The sequence below is a fragment of the Delphinus delphis genome, chromosome 1 (genome assembly GCF_949987515.2).
Source record: "Delphinus delphis chromosome 1, mDelDel1.2, whole genome shotgun sequence".
Taxonomy (NCBI): Eukaryota; Metazoa; Chordata; class Mammalia; order Artiodactyla; family Delphinidae; genus Delphinus; species Delphinus delphis.
In genome coordinates, this window is record NC_082683.1 from 96,873,376 (window position 1) to 96,888,667 (window position 15,292).

General features: G+C 39.8%; 1 protein-coding gene across 1 annotated transcript in view; it reads left to right on the forward strand.

The window, feature by feature from the left end:
- Positions 1-8,856: 8,856 nt before the first annotated feature.
- Positions 8,857-15,292, forward strand: part of CD53 (CD53 molecule) — a 28,428-nt gene continuing 21,992 nt past the window's right edge. The window contains exon 1 of the mRNA XM_060006787.1: positions 8,857-8,944. The gene's annotated coding sequence lies outside the window, so the exon portion shown is untranslated. The remainder of the gene's footprint in view (positions 8,945-15,292) is intronic.

Below are 15,292 nucleotides of genomic sequence, written 5' to 3' on the forward strand. Positions count from 1 at the left end.
TACCCAATCTATGGTATTTTTGTCATAGCAGACTGAACATACTAAGACAGTACTTTTTAATTTTTTTAAATTTATTTTTTATTGAGATAACATTGGTTTATAACACTATAAGTTTCAGTGTACAGCACTGTATTTCTACTTCTGCAGCCCGTATCACTCCTAGGGCCTAAATCAGGTAGGCATAATATATCATAGACATTATGTTAAAAAGTGCCAGGCACTTCCCTGGTGGCACAGTGGTTAAAAATCCACCTGCCAACACAGGGGACACGGGTTGGAGCCTTGGTCTGTGAAGATTCCATATGCCGTGGGGCAACTAAGCCCGTGGGTAACTGAGCCTGCACTCTAGAGCCCACGAGCCACAGCTACTGAGCCTGCATGCCACAACTACTGAAGCCCACGTGCCTAAAGCCCATGCTCTGCAACAAGAGAAGCCACCACAATGAGAAGCCTGTGCACCGCAATGAAGAGTAACCCCCACTCGCCACAACTAGAGAAAGCCCGCATGCAGCAACGAAGACTCAACACAGCCAAAAAAAAAAAGTGCCAAACTTTTTGGCAGTATGGTATCTGGGACAATGATGCGAGTAGGGGGCTGCTTTGGATGCAGGTTTCCCAATCCCAATGTCACATTGGATTATGCCTTAAAAGCAAGGCAGTATCATTGTTGGTTATTATAGCTGAAATTAAAAAAAAAATGCTCTCTACCCTCAGCTTGGAATTTTATCTGTATTCTTCTCATATTTCAATATTTTCCAATAATAAAAACAGACTCACTCATCTTAAAAAAAAAAAAAAAAGAAGGCTTAAATGGGAACCCAGTGATTTCTCCATGTCTATGTGAGGTTTTGTCCATTCAGGAGGCGTTTTGGCAGGTACTACTGCATGATAACGCAGCATCAATATTTTGTGTCCCCACTCCTTATCTGGCCAACTTCAGGTCTCCTAAACACCCAGATTCTGTTATCACCTACCATACTTGATCAATAACATGCACTGAGAAAACCAAACCATGGGTCTGACCTTCTGCTATATCCTTTTTCTAATTTAGTTTTTCTCATAGTTTTTGAGCTTTCTTCTGGATTATTCAAAAACATGGGCTGCCCTGACATTGTCTTATTCTCCATTTTTTTTCTTCTTCCTCCAAATGGATTGTAAATATCTAATGGTCAGAAACAACATTAAGTTCTCAATGAAATCTTGTAGGTTTGGGTCTGAGTGGGTATAGAGCTCTCTACCCTTCCCTGACTCCCAGGACACAGCTGCCTCTGGTTGTCAAGCACTTGGATCAGCAATTGGGATGAAGGAGAGGAGCACATTAAATAAATTTTCTCCATCAAAATGATCATTCATTTCTGCTATGAGGAACTCTTGTCTTGAGATATTCTTCCTGATATTCCTAAAATCCTCTCTCTAATAACCACTTCTCTCTCCACAGATGTTCACTCTACTTATCTCTCTATCCTTCTCTTATTTTCTCCTCCCTTCCCAAGTCTCCAGTTCTCCTAAGTTTCAGGCCTGAAGTTATTCAAACATTTATAGAGCACCTCTTATGTTCCAGACACAATTGTTCAACATACACAGAGCAACACAGAGGTTTACAGAGCTTTGAGTCTACAGGTGAGAGAATATTCCAAAGACAAGAGGGGAGGGAGGGAGGGAGAGTGAGAGAGAGAGAGAGAAAGAGAGAGAACTAGAGTGATTTGTTCAAGCAATTAAAAGGAATTCAATAACCAGTATGGCAGTACAGTGGGGGTGGGTGTGGGGAAGGACTGGCCAGCTGAGTGTGAGGAGTTAATAGGACCTGCTTAAAACCTATGGGAAGCCATTAAAGAGTTTGTTTGGTTTTTTTTAACATCTTTATTGGAGTATAATTGCTTTACAATGGTGTGTTAGTTTCTGCTTTACAACGAAGTGAATCAGTTATACATATACATATGTTCCCATATCTCTTCCCTCTTGCGTCTCCCTCCCTCCCACCCTCCCTATCCCACCCCTCTAGGTGGTCACAAAGCACGGAGCTGATCTCCCTGTGCCATGCGGCTGCTTCCCACTAGCTATCCTCCCTACGTTTGGTAGTGTATATATGTCCATGCCACTCTTTCACTTTGTCTCAGCTTACCCTTCCCCCTCCCCATATCCTCAAGTCCATGCTCTAGTAGGTCTGTGTCTTTATTCCCATCTTGCCCCTAGGTTCTTCATGAGCATTTTTTTTTCTTACATTCCATATATATGTGTTAGCATATGGTATTTGTTTTTCTCCTTCTGACTTACTTCACTCTGTAGGACAGACTCCAGGTCCATCCACCTCACTACAAATAACTCAATTTTGTTTCTTTTTATGGCTGAATAATATTCCATTGTATATATGTGCCACATCTTCTTTATCCATTCATCTGTTGATGGACACTTAGGTTGCTTCCATGTCCTGGCTATTGTAAACAGAGCTGCAATGAACATTTTGGTACATGACTCTTTTTGAATTATGGTTTTCTCAGGGTATATGCCCAGTAGTGAGATTGCTGGGTCGTATGGTAATTCTATTTGTAGTTTTTTAAGGAACCTCCATACAGTTCTCCATAGTGGCTGTATCAATTTACATTCCCACCAACAGTGCAAGAGTGTTCCCTTTTCTTCACACCCTCTCCAACATTTATTGTTTGTAGATTTTTTGATGATGGCCATTCTGACCAGTGTGAGGTGATATCTCATTGTAGTTTTGATTTGCCTTTCTCTAATGATTAATGATGTTGAGCATTCTTTTTCTGTTTGTTTGTTTTTATGTTTTTTATTCTTTATTTTTAAAATATGGGTGAAAATATATATTTAGAATTAGTCATCTGGACTCAGTTTAGATGATTCCAATTTTGTTGGCAATATTCAAGGCACCATAGTCAGGAACCAGTGGAACCTATGCCTTCTTCTTTCTTTTAGGCCTGATGAGAGCGTTGACCTTGGCCACATCAGTGTCACAGAGCTTCTTCACAGCCTGTTTGATCTGGTGCTTGTTGACCTTGACATCCACAATGAACACAAGTGTGTGTTATCTTCTATCTTCTTTATGGCTGACTCAGTGGTCAGGGTGACCTTGATGATGGTGTAATGGTGGAGCTTGTTTCTCCTGAGTGTGCTCATCTGAGGGTATTTGGGCAGCCTTTTTTTTTTTAAGTATTTATTTATTTTTACATCTTTATTGGAGTATACTTCCTTTACAATGGTGTGTTAGTTTCTGCTTTATAACAAAGTGAATCAGTTACACATATACATATGTTCCCATATCTCTTCCCTCTTGCGTCTCCCTCCCTCCCACCCTCCCTATCCCACCCCTCCCGGCTCACAAAGCACCGAGCTGATCACCCTGTGAAATGCAGTTGCTTCCCACTAGCTATCTACGTTACGTTTGGTAGTGTATATATGTCCATGCCTCTCTCTCGCTTTGTCACAGCTTACCCATCCCCCCCTCCATATCCTCAAGTCCATTCTCTAGTGGGTCTGTGTCTTTATTCCTGTCTTACCCCTATGTTCTTCATGACATTTTTTTTCTTAAATTCCATATATGTGTGTTAGCATACAGTATTTGTCTTTCTCTTTCTGAATTACTTCACTCTGTATGACAGACTCTAGGTCTATCCACCTCATTACAAATAGCTCAATTCTATTGATTTGAGGCCTCTCCCTTTTTTTCTTGATGAGTCTGGCTAATGGTTTATCTATTTTGTTTATCTCCTCAAAGAACCAGCTTTTAGTTTCATTGATCTTTGCTATCATTTCCTTCATTTCTTTTTCGTTTATTTCTGATCTGATTTTTATGATTTCTTTCCTTCTGCTAGCTTTGGGGGTTTTTTGTGCTTCTTTCCCTAATTGCTTTAGGTGCAAGGTTAGGTTGTTTATTTATGTTTCCTGTTTCTTTTTTTTTTTTTTTTAACATCTTTATTGGGGTATAATTGCTTTACAATGGTGTGTTAGTTTCTGTCCCATAACTGTTTCTTAAGGTAGGCTTGTATTGCTATAAACTTCCCTCTTAGAACTGCTTTTGCTGCATCCCATAGGTTTTGGGTCGTCGTGTCTCCATTGTCATTTGTTTCTAGGTATTTTTTAATTTCCTCTTTGATTTCTTCAGTGGTCACTTCGTTATTAAGTAGTGTATTGTTTAGCCTCCATGTTTTTGTATTTCTTACAGATCTTTTCCTGTAATTGATATCTAGTCTCATAGTGTTTTTGTCGGACAGATACTTGATACGATTTCAATTTTCTTAAATTTACCAAGGCTAGATTTGTGACCTAAGATATGATCTATCCTAGAGAATGTTCCAGGAGCACTTGAGAAAAATATGTATTCTGTTGTTTTTGAATGGAATGTCCTATAAATATCAATTAAGTCCATCTTGTTTAATGTATCATTTAAAGCTTGTGTTTCGTTACTTATTTTCATTTTGGATGATCTGTCCATTGGTGAAAGTGGGGTGCTAAAATCTCTTTCTATGAATATGTTGCTGTCGATTTCCCCTTTTATGGCTGTTAGTATTTGCCTTATGTATTGAGGTGGTCCTATGTTGGGTGCATAAATATTTACAATTGTTATATCTTCTTCTTGGATCGATCTCTTGATCATTATGTAGTGTCCTTCTTTGTCTCTTGTAATAGTCTTTATTTTAAAGTCTATTTTGTCTGATATGAGAATTGCTACTCCAGCTCTCTTTTGGTTTCCATTTGCATGGAATATCTTTTTCCATCCTCTCACTTTCAGTCTGTATGTGTCCCTAGGTCTGAAGTGGGTCTCTTGTAGACAGCATATATGTGGGTCTTGTTTTTGTATCCATTCAGCCAGTCTGTGTTTTTTGGTGGGAGCATTTAATCCATTTACATTTAAGGTAATTATTGATATGTATGTTCCTATTCCCATTTACTTAATTGTTTTGGGTTTGTTATTGAAGGTCTTTTCCTTCTCTTGTGTTTCTTGCCTAGTGAAGTTCCTTTAGCATTTGTTGTAAAGCTGGTTTGGTGGTGCTGAACTCTCTCAGCTTTTGCTTGACTGTAAAGGTTTTAATTTCTCCATCAGATCTGAATGAGATCCTTGCTGGGTAGAATAATCTTGGTTGCAGGTTTTTCTCCTTCATCACTTTAAATATGTCCTGCCAATCCCTTCTGGCATGCAGAGTTTCCACTGAAAGGTCATCTGTTAACCTTATGGGGATTCCCTTGTGTGTTATTTTTCCCTTGCTGCTTTTAATGTGCTTTCTTTGTATTTAATTTTTGATAGTTTGATTAATATGTGTCTTGGCATGTTTCTCCTCAGATTTATCCTGTATGGGACTCTCTGTGCTTCCTGGACTTGATTAACTATTTCCTTTCCTATATTAGGGAAGTTTTCAACTATAATCTCTTCAAATATTTTCTCAGGCCCTTTCTTTTTCTCTTCTTTTCTGGGACCCCTATAATTTGAATGTTGGTGTGTTTAATGTTGTCCCAGAAGTCTCTGAGACTGCCCTCAGTTCTTTTCATTCTTTTCTCTTTATTCTGCTCTGCAGTAGTTATTTCCACTATTTTATCTTCCAGGTCACTTATCCGTTCTTCTGCATCAGTTATTCTGCTATTGATCCCTTCTAGAGTATTTTTATTTTCATTTATTGTGTTGTTCATCATTGCTTGTTTCTTCTTTATTTCTTCTAGGCCCTTGTTAAATGTTTCTTGCATTTTCTCTATTCTATTTCTAATATTTTGGATCATCTTCACTGTCATTATTCTGAATTATTTTTCAGGTAGACTACCTATTTTCTCTTCATTTCTTATGTCTGGTGGGTTTTTAACTTACTCCTTCATCAGCTGTGTGTTTTTCTGTCTTTTCATTTTGCTTAACTTACTGTGTTTGGGGTCTCCTTTTTTCAGGTTGCAGTTTCTTAGTTCCCTTTGCTTTTAGTTCTGTCCCAATTGGCTAAGGTTGGTTCAGTTGGTTGTGTAGGTTTCCTGGTGGAGGGGACTAGTGCCTGTGTTCTGGTGGATGAGGCTGGATCTTGTCTTTCTGGTGGGGAGGTCCACGTCTGGTGGTGTGTTTTCGGGTGTCTGTAGCCTTATTATGATTTTAGGCAGCCTCTCTGCTAATGGATGGGGCTGTGTTCCTGTCCTGCTAGTTGTTTGGCATAGGGTGTCCAGCACTGTAGCTTGCTGGTCATTGAGTGAAGCTGGGTCTTGGCATTGAGATGGAGATCTCTGGGAGATTTTACCCATTTGATATTATGTGGAGCTGGGAGGTTTCTTGTGGACCGATGTCCTGAAGTTGGCTCTCCCACCTCAGAGGCACAGCACTGACTTCTGGCTGGAGCACCAAGAGCCTTTCATCCACACAGTGTTCTTCAGGATTTCTTGGGTATATTTTTCTTTGCTTTCTTTCTTTCAGGTATTTTTTTTTCCTTACTTAGTTGCAGTGAAATTTCCAGGAATGAAGCAATGGGCAGATGAATGGTCTCCAATTCAAAGCCAGGCATTTGTCAAGCTCTTGCTCGTTCTTGTTTTCCTTGTTTCTCTGGAGGGAGAACCAGGAGGTGGTTCCAGGCTCTGTCCCTACTGCTTCCCCATGCGGACCCATGCACACACGTCCTCTTGCTGCCTCTGCTCTTGGAGGGGCAGCTTTCTGAGAGATGAGAAGTGCTTGCAGACACCAGAACTCCAGGCTAAGATCAGAGGAACAGGACAGATTGCTTACATTTCCCCTGAAATGGCTGCTAGTGTTGGAGGGTCTCCAGCAGAGGCCGGGAGTGTCTCTGTTTCACTGTGGGGACAAGGACACTGGCAGCAGAAGTTCTGGGATGTACTCCTTGGTGTGAGCCCTCCCAGAGTCTGTCCCATTGAAGAGTTTTAAAGTGGGGAGTGACATGATTAAATATGCATTTTTAAAAGCGCTGTTCAGGACTGAGGCAGAAAACATCCAAGCTGATCTTGAAGGAGGCTGGTATCCAGTGACCCAGGAGAGAGATAAGGATTAGTGTAATGGTCCTGGAGTAATAAGAAGTAGCCTGATTTGAAAAACATTTAGGCAAAGGTATAATTTAAAACACTTTTTGGTTGATAACATTGACATAACTCTTTAGGCCCAGGATGGAGCTGCTCCTGCCCCAGGTGCCATGTCAGCAAACTGAAATTTTTTATAACTTTTGTGTCCTTGTAAATGCTTTGCTTGACTGGTCAACACATCAACTCTAGGCTCTATGCTTATTTCCTTGTTCCTTCTCACCCCAAGCAAGTTTGACTATGTGGCCCCAGTCAACCAGATATTTTTCTCTTTTTCTCTTCTTTGCTCTTTATTTTCTATTCTATAAAAGCTTCCTGCTTTCTGCCCCACTTTGCAGTTCTCTGAATGGAGACTGTCTACTTCAAGAAGTGTTAAATAAAATTTGCTCCTGTCACCAAAATTGTCTTCTTTAATCATTTTTTAGCAATAATATGTGGTAGTGTGGGAGAAAGAGTAGCCTAAAAAGATGCTTTGAATCTGACTTGGGCAACTGAGAGTTTAGTCAATCTTTCCCTGAGATGGTAATGGGGGTGAGGGGGTGGAAATCAGGCTGAGTGGGAGGAAGGAGTTTACTAAGCTGAATTTTGGATACTGTACTTGAGGTTCCTGTGTGGTGCTCAAGTGAGAGACCAGGTTGCACATAGAGATGTGAATCTTTGACACAGAGACATAGTAATCAAACTCATCAAGAAGTCTTTCCTCAATTACTCCACTTCAGCGGCCTCGGGTGAGGGGCAGTGATTTCTCAGAGTGATGCCAGCTGAAGAGAGGAAAGTTTATAACAGCATTTCCTGAAGTACAATTACACTGAAAAATTGTTCCCTGAGAAATACCTCCCCCCCCCACACACACACACACGCACACACACACATTGTTCTATGATCTAACAAGTTTGGGAAAAGCTACATATTTAGGGAATGTTAAGAGAATATTAAGGACTGACACAGCACAGTCTGCAATAAAGAACATTTTCTTCTTTGTTTAACTCAGCTTTCCCCATGAGCCAACCCTGGCCAGAAGTTATTCCAGAATCTTAATGTCTCAGGGCAAAGGAAGATAGTAGAATTATTATTGGATGTTACTATTAATAAACTGAAGCTGAGAGGTTGAGAGTTTCTCAGTATCTCACAGCTAACAGAAATAAAGCTTAGACTGAAACCCAGATGTTGGGACTCTAAACCTGGAACTCCCTCTACTAACCAAATCATTTCTACTAGTGCCCGCTGGATTGTGCCTTGGAGTTTGCTCCTGAAAGTACCTTTACATAAGGACAGTCCAGCTTTTGAGACATGGAAATCTGAAAATAGTGACCCAATCAAACTGGAGACTACAGATCTTCTGGAAGGTAGTTGGAGGGAGGGTGGAGAGAAGGTGGAATGGCTTAAGAGACATTCCTAAGTCTCAGTCCTAGAAAACTTCTTAAAATATTGATTCTTGGGTTCCACTCCAGTCTGTCTACCTGAATGGGACTGGAGAAGTATGGTGGGGTCAGGCCTACTTATCCTTGAACAGATCCACAGGTAATTCTGAGATGTCACCTTGATTGAGAAGCACTGCCCTTTTCTAGACAAAAAACAATGTCAAAATCTCCCCAGAACCCACCAGTTCTCACAGATTCCTACCTGAACCAACTTGGTCGTTGAGATTTTCCTGAGTTGCAGAGAAACTGGTTTAGACATTTGGGTGGGTTGTGGAGTAAGCTTCTAAAAAGCCTCAGGGGAAGGATTGTATCTTTGAGGCTAAAGAGGGCGGGCCCAGCCCCACTTCCTCTGTCTCCTCATCTGGGCTTCCTGTCATCACAGTGTGATCACATTTATTCCCCCTTCACTTCTCCTTTTACACAAATAGCCCCAACTTCCGTGTTACCAGCCTTGTCTCGGCGCCTCATTGATAATCACCAATTCTGCCTAAAGGACTGAGGAAAAGAGCCTGCAAAAGGTAAGATTGGTGATATTTTAACCTTGTTTGAGAGCAGAGACCTGAACCATATTATGTGGGCTAGGGTATCTTCTCAGGAGTCTCTATATACCTCTCTAGTAACTACAATTTCCTGAAACTTTTGCAAATATTTACTGCAGGTAGTAAAATTATGAACAAGATTCTAGTGACCCTCAAAAGGCAATCAGGCTGGAAGGAGTTTCAATTAACTGGATTCCCATTATCTGATATCACTTTGGGTCAGGGCATTTATGTGCTTAAATTGCTTCAGAACTTGAATTTGGGTCTGGTCATTTCTGTTGACCAGAGCCATCTGTACAAGATGAAGCTGGGGAGATTTCCTACATGTGCTGATCTTCAGAAGATTTGTCTTGTGATTTTTAAAGTGAGCAGAGAACAAACAGTCATAGTTATTTTAAAAGGTAGCTGGGAGATGCAGATCTTCTTCATCTGAGAAATTTTCAAAAGTAAAGTTAGTGACTCCCACTGTGATTCCTCAGAGACACTAAACAGAAGGACTGATATAAATCACAATACCCAACTCAGAGTCAAGGACACAGGACATGCTCAGAACCTGTATTTTGAGAAGTAAAAGCTAGATACCACTAAGAGATGCTTAGATTTGTTGTTTTTAAAGGGCAGGAAGACCACTGTGATCCTCAGGTTTCCCCCAAATAAAAGTATCCTTAGTATTCAAAACAAGAATATTGATAAATATAATATGACGTGCACCAACTTTGCATGACTTGCAAAACAAACTTGATATTGCAATGATTTCTAATTTAGGCCCCATAACTAATAACTGAGGTCTTACGGACTCAGAAAGTGATAGCTAAGCTTTGGTCCTGGCTTTCTGTAACCACTATAGTCACTGGGGGTAAGGTTACCACAGGGAACTCTAGATGAAAGCTTTCTCCTTCCAATATTTGCAAGGATCTTACTGGGAATGGAGAGGAAAGTCCCCTAGAACCACACTCACCCACCTAACAATGAGGCATGGGAATGGGGGAAAGGGCTGTAGATTCCCAAAGCACCTCAGGGACTATTGCACTTTGAATTTAAAAAATAATCAGATGTTAAGTACCTCCTAGGGCCAGGCACTGTGCCTGGGAGGAAGGGGCAAAGTAGAAAGAAGATATTTGTCCAAAAAACAATCTTGCCCTTAAGGAACTCCCTTGGGAGATAAGAAATATCAGATATGTATGCAAGGGCTTTGGAAGAGAACTGAACAAAAGCAGAATCTTAGCTGCTGGCTAAACAAAGAAGTTTTGCTTTCTCAATCTCTACCAGAATCTGCACTATTTTGAAATTGTGGTTGAATTAGAGCAGAGGTTGAACTGAAACATGATTTCCTGTGATGTTTCCTGTGTAGGCCAGTTAGAGTATTTAACCTTTAAATGAAAGGATTGGACACCTTTATACCAGCAAGGAATGATTCAAAGCCCAGCCTTTTACATCTACTACTATCTAAGTGACCTTGCATTTGGTAATTGACAAGAGACACACGCTGGAAACCTCAAACTCTGTTGGTCTGTAGTTTCTTATGTCCTCGGGTTGACTTCTGACCGTGCAGAGGGCTTCAGACTAGGACCTGAGGTCTGTTTAAACTTCCTCACTCCTACTTTGCAACATGCCAGCAGCTAGGCATATGCTAAACACTGGAGACCCAAGGATAACTGATGTGGTTATCAATTTCAAAGCATTTGTAGAGTAACATGAAGGACAGACACAGCAATACAAAAATATGACACAATGTGAACTTTTCTATAATGGAGCAAGTGTGTGCACAAAATGTAGGAGTTCAGGAGTGTGCCAAAGACTCCCTGGGAGAGGTGACTGCTTGGGTTCATTTTCAGGGAAGGATGAGTTTGCTATGGAGACTGGGGGTAATGGCATTTCAGACAAGACACAGTATATGCAAACTCAAAGAAATGTGAACACACAGGCATGCTAGAAATGAGAGTAAGAAAATGAGATTGGACTATAACAAACCATGGTTGCAGGACCACAGGAAGTAGGAAATTTCTCCTACTTGGTTCTAGACCCCCAACACCTGAAAGTGGAAGGCAAGATCTCTAACCAGGAGGGTCCCAAGCCCAGCCCTGGATGGAGCTATGCCTGAAACCTCCACTTGACAGGCTTGATGGAATGTGGTTTGAAATGAGGGTGAGAGTCAGATTTCTTCTTCTTCAACCTAGGTTTTCCCCCTAGATTTAAGTGAAAGGTGGAGCTTTTTGCAAGGTTACAGACATTCTGTTTCCCTCAGCTTCTGTTTCCGGAAATGCTGTGTTGATTTAGTCATGGTGGTTTGGTTTATGTTCCTGAAATAGTCAGCCTACAGTACTTCTTGTACCGAGTGAGCATCCAATGTGTGCAGATCACCATGGGCCTAGAGACTGGACACTTGCCTTCAGGAACCTCCAGGACCCAGCTGCCACTGCAGGTGCAGAGCACTGAATGTCTAATGCAGAGACATTAGACAGCTCTGCAGAGTGGGTCTCCAGGGTGGCTGCTGGGACAGAGGAGGAGAGGATTGCAACTGGTGCTTGGGTGGTCAGTTTGGGAAGGCCGTCTGGAAGTAGGTCTTCTGAACGAGGAAGATAACATTTTTCCAAAGCCAGTGGGTGAGCCCTCAGGCCATCCATCTCTGTGTTGGGATATAGAGGCAATTCCTCTATTCATTTCCCATTTCACAGTAGAGTTCCTACCCAAGCAGTAGCAACAATACATCCTAGCTATGGCCAAAAGTTGTTCAGCCACAAGGATACATTTCCACAAACATTTAAAATAAATGCACTATATTCCAAGTGTTAGAATGTTGACACTTAAAGGGAACTTAGAGATTATTTAAGCTTAAATAAATTGTCCAACTCATAGTGGGAGCCCTGTTTTGCTATTATAACATTCCAATCTGTATATTTTTCAGGTCAGGTGACTTGTCCAAAGTCATAAAATTACTTAACTAGTTATCTAGAATGTTTCCTGAGTCTCTGTGAAATGTTCTTTTCTCCACACTACATTATACACCTTTTCTTATAGACTTCTTTTTAAATAGGCATCATTAAACTGTGTTATTTGTTCACATAAAGAAGTTTCCAGTGCTTTTTAACATAGGTAGACATGAAAATACAACTTAACTATAAATCCAGATGATCTGAAATCAATATGCTAACAAATCAAGTATTTAATATCTATTTAATTTGTCAAACTTTTGTTTGACATTTTATATTTCAGGAGAACTAAAGAATAAAGGTGAGAAATGATTTTGATAACTCACATCTTTTAAAATTTATTCAAGTAAATTTGAACTCATGGCTTAATATTTACTCTATATTATGAACAAATAGAGGCCTTAAAGAATTATCCCATGGTTTATTCTTCTAAACATAGTTATTGTAGAATCACAGTATTTATACCATGAGGGACTTAAATCGTAATGATTTCAAGATAGGTATCCTTCAGATCATTTACTTATGTTCAACTTTTTTTTTTTTTACTTTTTATTTTGACAAAAATTTGTACTTACAGAAAAGTTACAAAAACAATATCAAGAATTTCTGAACCCCCTTCATTCAGATTTCTCAAATATTAACGTTTTATCACATTTTCTTTATCCTTCTCCAGCTTTCTCATTTGAGAGTAATTGCTGACGTGATATCTTTTCCCCTTAAGTGTTTTAGTGTGTATTTTCTACAAACGAAAACATCCTCTTATATATCCACTTTACAATATCAAAATCAAGATTTTAACACTGATACAATACTATTACCACTCTACAGATTTTATTCAGATTCCACCAATTGCCTACTAATATATTTTACAGCAAAGGGAAATCTCTGATCATACATTGTTTTACACCCTCGTCTCTCTAGTCTCCTATCTGGAATGGTTCCTGAGTCTTTCTTTGTGTTTCATGATGCTGATATTCTTGAAGAGTACAGGCAAGTATTTTCTAGACTGTCTCTCCATTTTGGTATTTCTGATGTTTCCTTGTGACTAGATTCAGGCTATTCCAACTTCTGTTAGGAATATCACAGAAACGGCTTTCATTATCCCACAGAGAGCCTTGTCCACCATGGGCATAACTTGCCTGAACACACCATGGACAGGTCTCTAGGACAGGGACCCTCCACAGCAAAATTCTACATATTTTATGCTAAGGAAAGAGAACCACTAGTCCACTGACTCTGGAACAATGGTAACTGTTTTATGTAACTGTTCCTGATTTACAGAGAGCCCTTGTTATATAAGTCCCTGTCTCAGCTCAGCTGCTAGGAGCATCTATGATTTTTCTGTTGAGTGATGATCTTCCTAAGCTCCCAAATGGAGGAAAATGAGACCCCCAAGATAATCTGGATTTGTTTTTCTTCATTTCTTCTCTTCTCTTTGCTTCTTGCTTCTTTCTCTCTTTTATAAATCACCAATTCCTCTCCCTTGAGGACAGCCTTGAAAGGAAATTTTCACCTGAACACAATTTCAGGGAAGAATAAGATGACAGACGCATTCCTTTGACAAAGTGATGGAGAGGTGAGAGGAAACTAATACATGAAAGTTGATGGTTTGATTTGGTTTTAGTATCACCCTTTCCCCTGTAACTACTTATTACTCCATGAATAGACAGAAATGCAAAACCCACAACCTACCTCAGCCACTGCTCACAGGGGTTCAGACTGAAAGATGGAAGGAGTCCTCCTGGAGGCTCATCACATTGCAGTGGGGGGAGTTGAGTTGGGAAGTGGGAGGTAAGAACTCAGAACCTGGGACAATGAAAGGAACGTAGGCTTGGGAGACTGAAAGACCTTGGCCTGTGCCCTGTCATTGTTGATTATTAGCTGGGTGATCTTGTGCCAGTTACATAGGCTGTCTGAGTCTTGGACTTCCTGTTTGAAAAGTGGGGCTATTGACACCTAAGTTACGAGGTTGATATGAGGATTATAAATAAAATTTATTTATGAAGAGCTTGGCATTTTGCAGAGTTCAGTGAACTATATCATTTATCTAAATTTATTTTGTCAAGACGGCCATAATTTGGGAGCCCTCATGGAGAACAGATTTCCTTTCCTATTTAGAAAAAAACTTATGTTAATAATGGCCCCAATATTGTTCAGTGATGAATTAAAGACCTCCACAGACTCTGTGTAGGAATAAATGGGAAGCCAATACTTACCTTGCTGGATGTAAGAACATTACATGTTCTTCTATGTAAATTAGCAAATAGATCTGTATATCAAGAAATGTCTGGAAAGATGTTCACCAAAAATGTTAATGGTGGTTATCTCTGGGATGTGGAGTTTCAGAAGATTTTATGTTTTCTTCTTTGTACTCTCTTTATGGTTTAAATTTTTTCACAAGAACACACAAAACTTTTTTAAAAAGATATTTACAAAAAATGAAACAAGCAAAGGATTACTAAAAAGGTGTTCTGGCACCCAATGTATTTTATTCCTGAAAATCTAGCAGAAATTTCAGAGTCACCCTTAAGAATTGACTGTTAGGGAAGCTCTGAACTTGATCTTTTCCTCAGTTTTCACTGAACCAGGCACTCTGATACTGAACCATCCAGGAAATATTATCTCATTTAACTCTCAGAACAACCTATGAGGTATGCATTAATGTATCACCATTTTAAAGGTGAGGAAATTGGAAAAGTTAGAGAGATTAAGGAAATTGCCTAGGGCCATACTTCTGGTATGTACCACTGCTAGAATTCAAAACTAAACTTGCCCGCATCCATTACTAGTGTTTGTCAAACTGTGTTCCATGGAACACTATGTTCTCTGAGCTGTTAATAAGTAACCTGTAATATATGAATAGGTTTGTAGTTATATAAGTAGACTTTTCTCTTAGACACCCACAATGTACATTAGTACATATCAGTTTTCACAGAAGTCACTCATTAAAAAAACTGTTCATTATTTTATGTTTTATTTTTATGTAATCTCACTTCCAAAATTATTGACCATGGATACCTCTCATTCCCTATGGTTTTGTTTGTTTTTGTTTGTTTGTTTGAGGAATATTTATTAACATCTCATAAATCTAATAGTCCGTGTAACACCAAAGCTGTCTTGCTGTGGCTCCAAATCTAAAATTGGATCAGATAAGGCTGGAGAGCAAGAATTGATAGTTTCTTGAAACTTCTGTCCAACTTTAGCCACTTCTAAGCTTGATTACCTTCAACACTGTATTAGATGACCTGCAAGTATGGGTTAAAGAAAAGAAAGAGATTGAACTAGAAATCCATGAGACAGCTTATCAGCCTGAGCTCTTTGCTTGGAGGAAAATTAGTAAAGGGTGAACTTCCTCCCTGGCCTCCACGTTGGGTGTGGGAGGTGCTGCAATTAACTG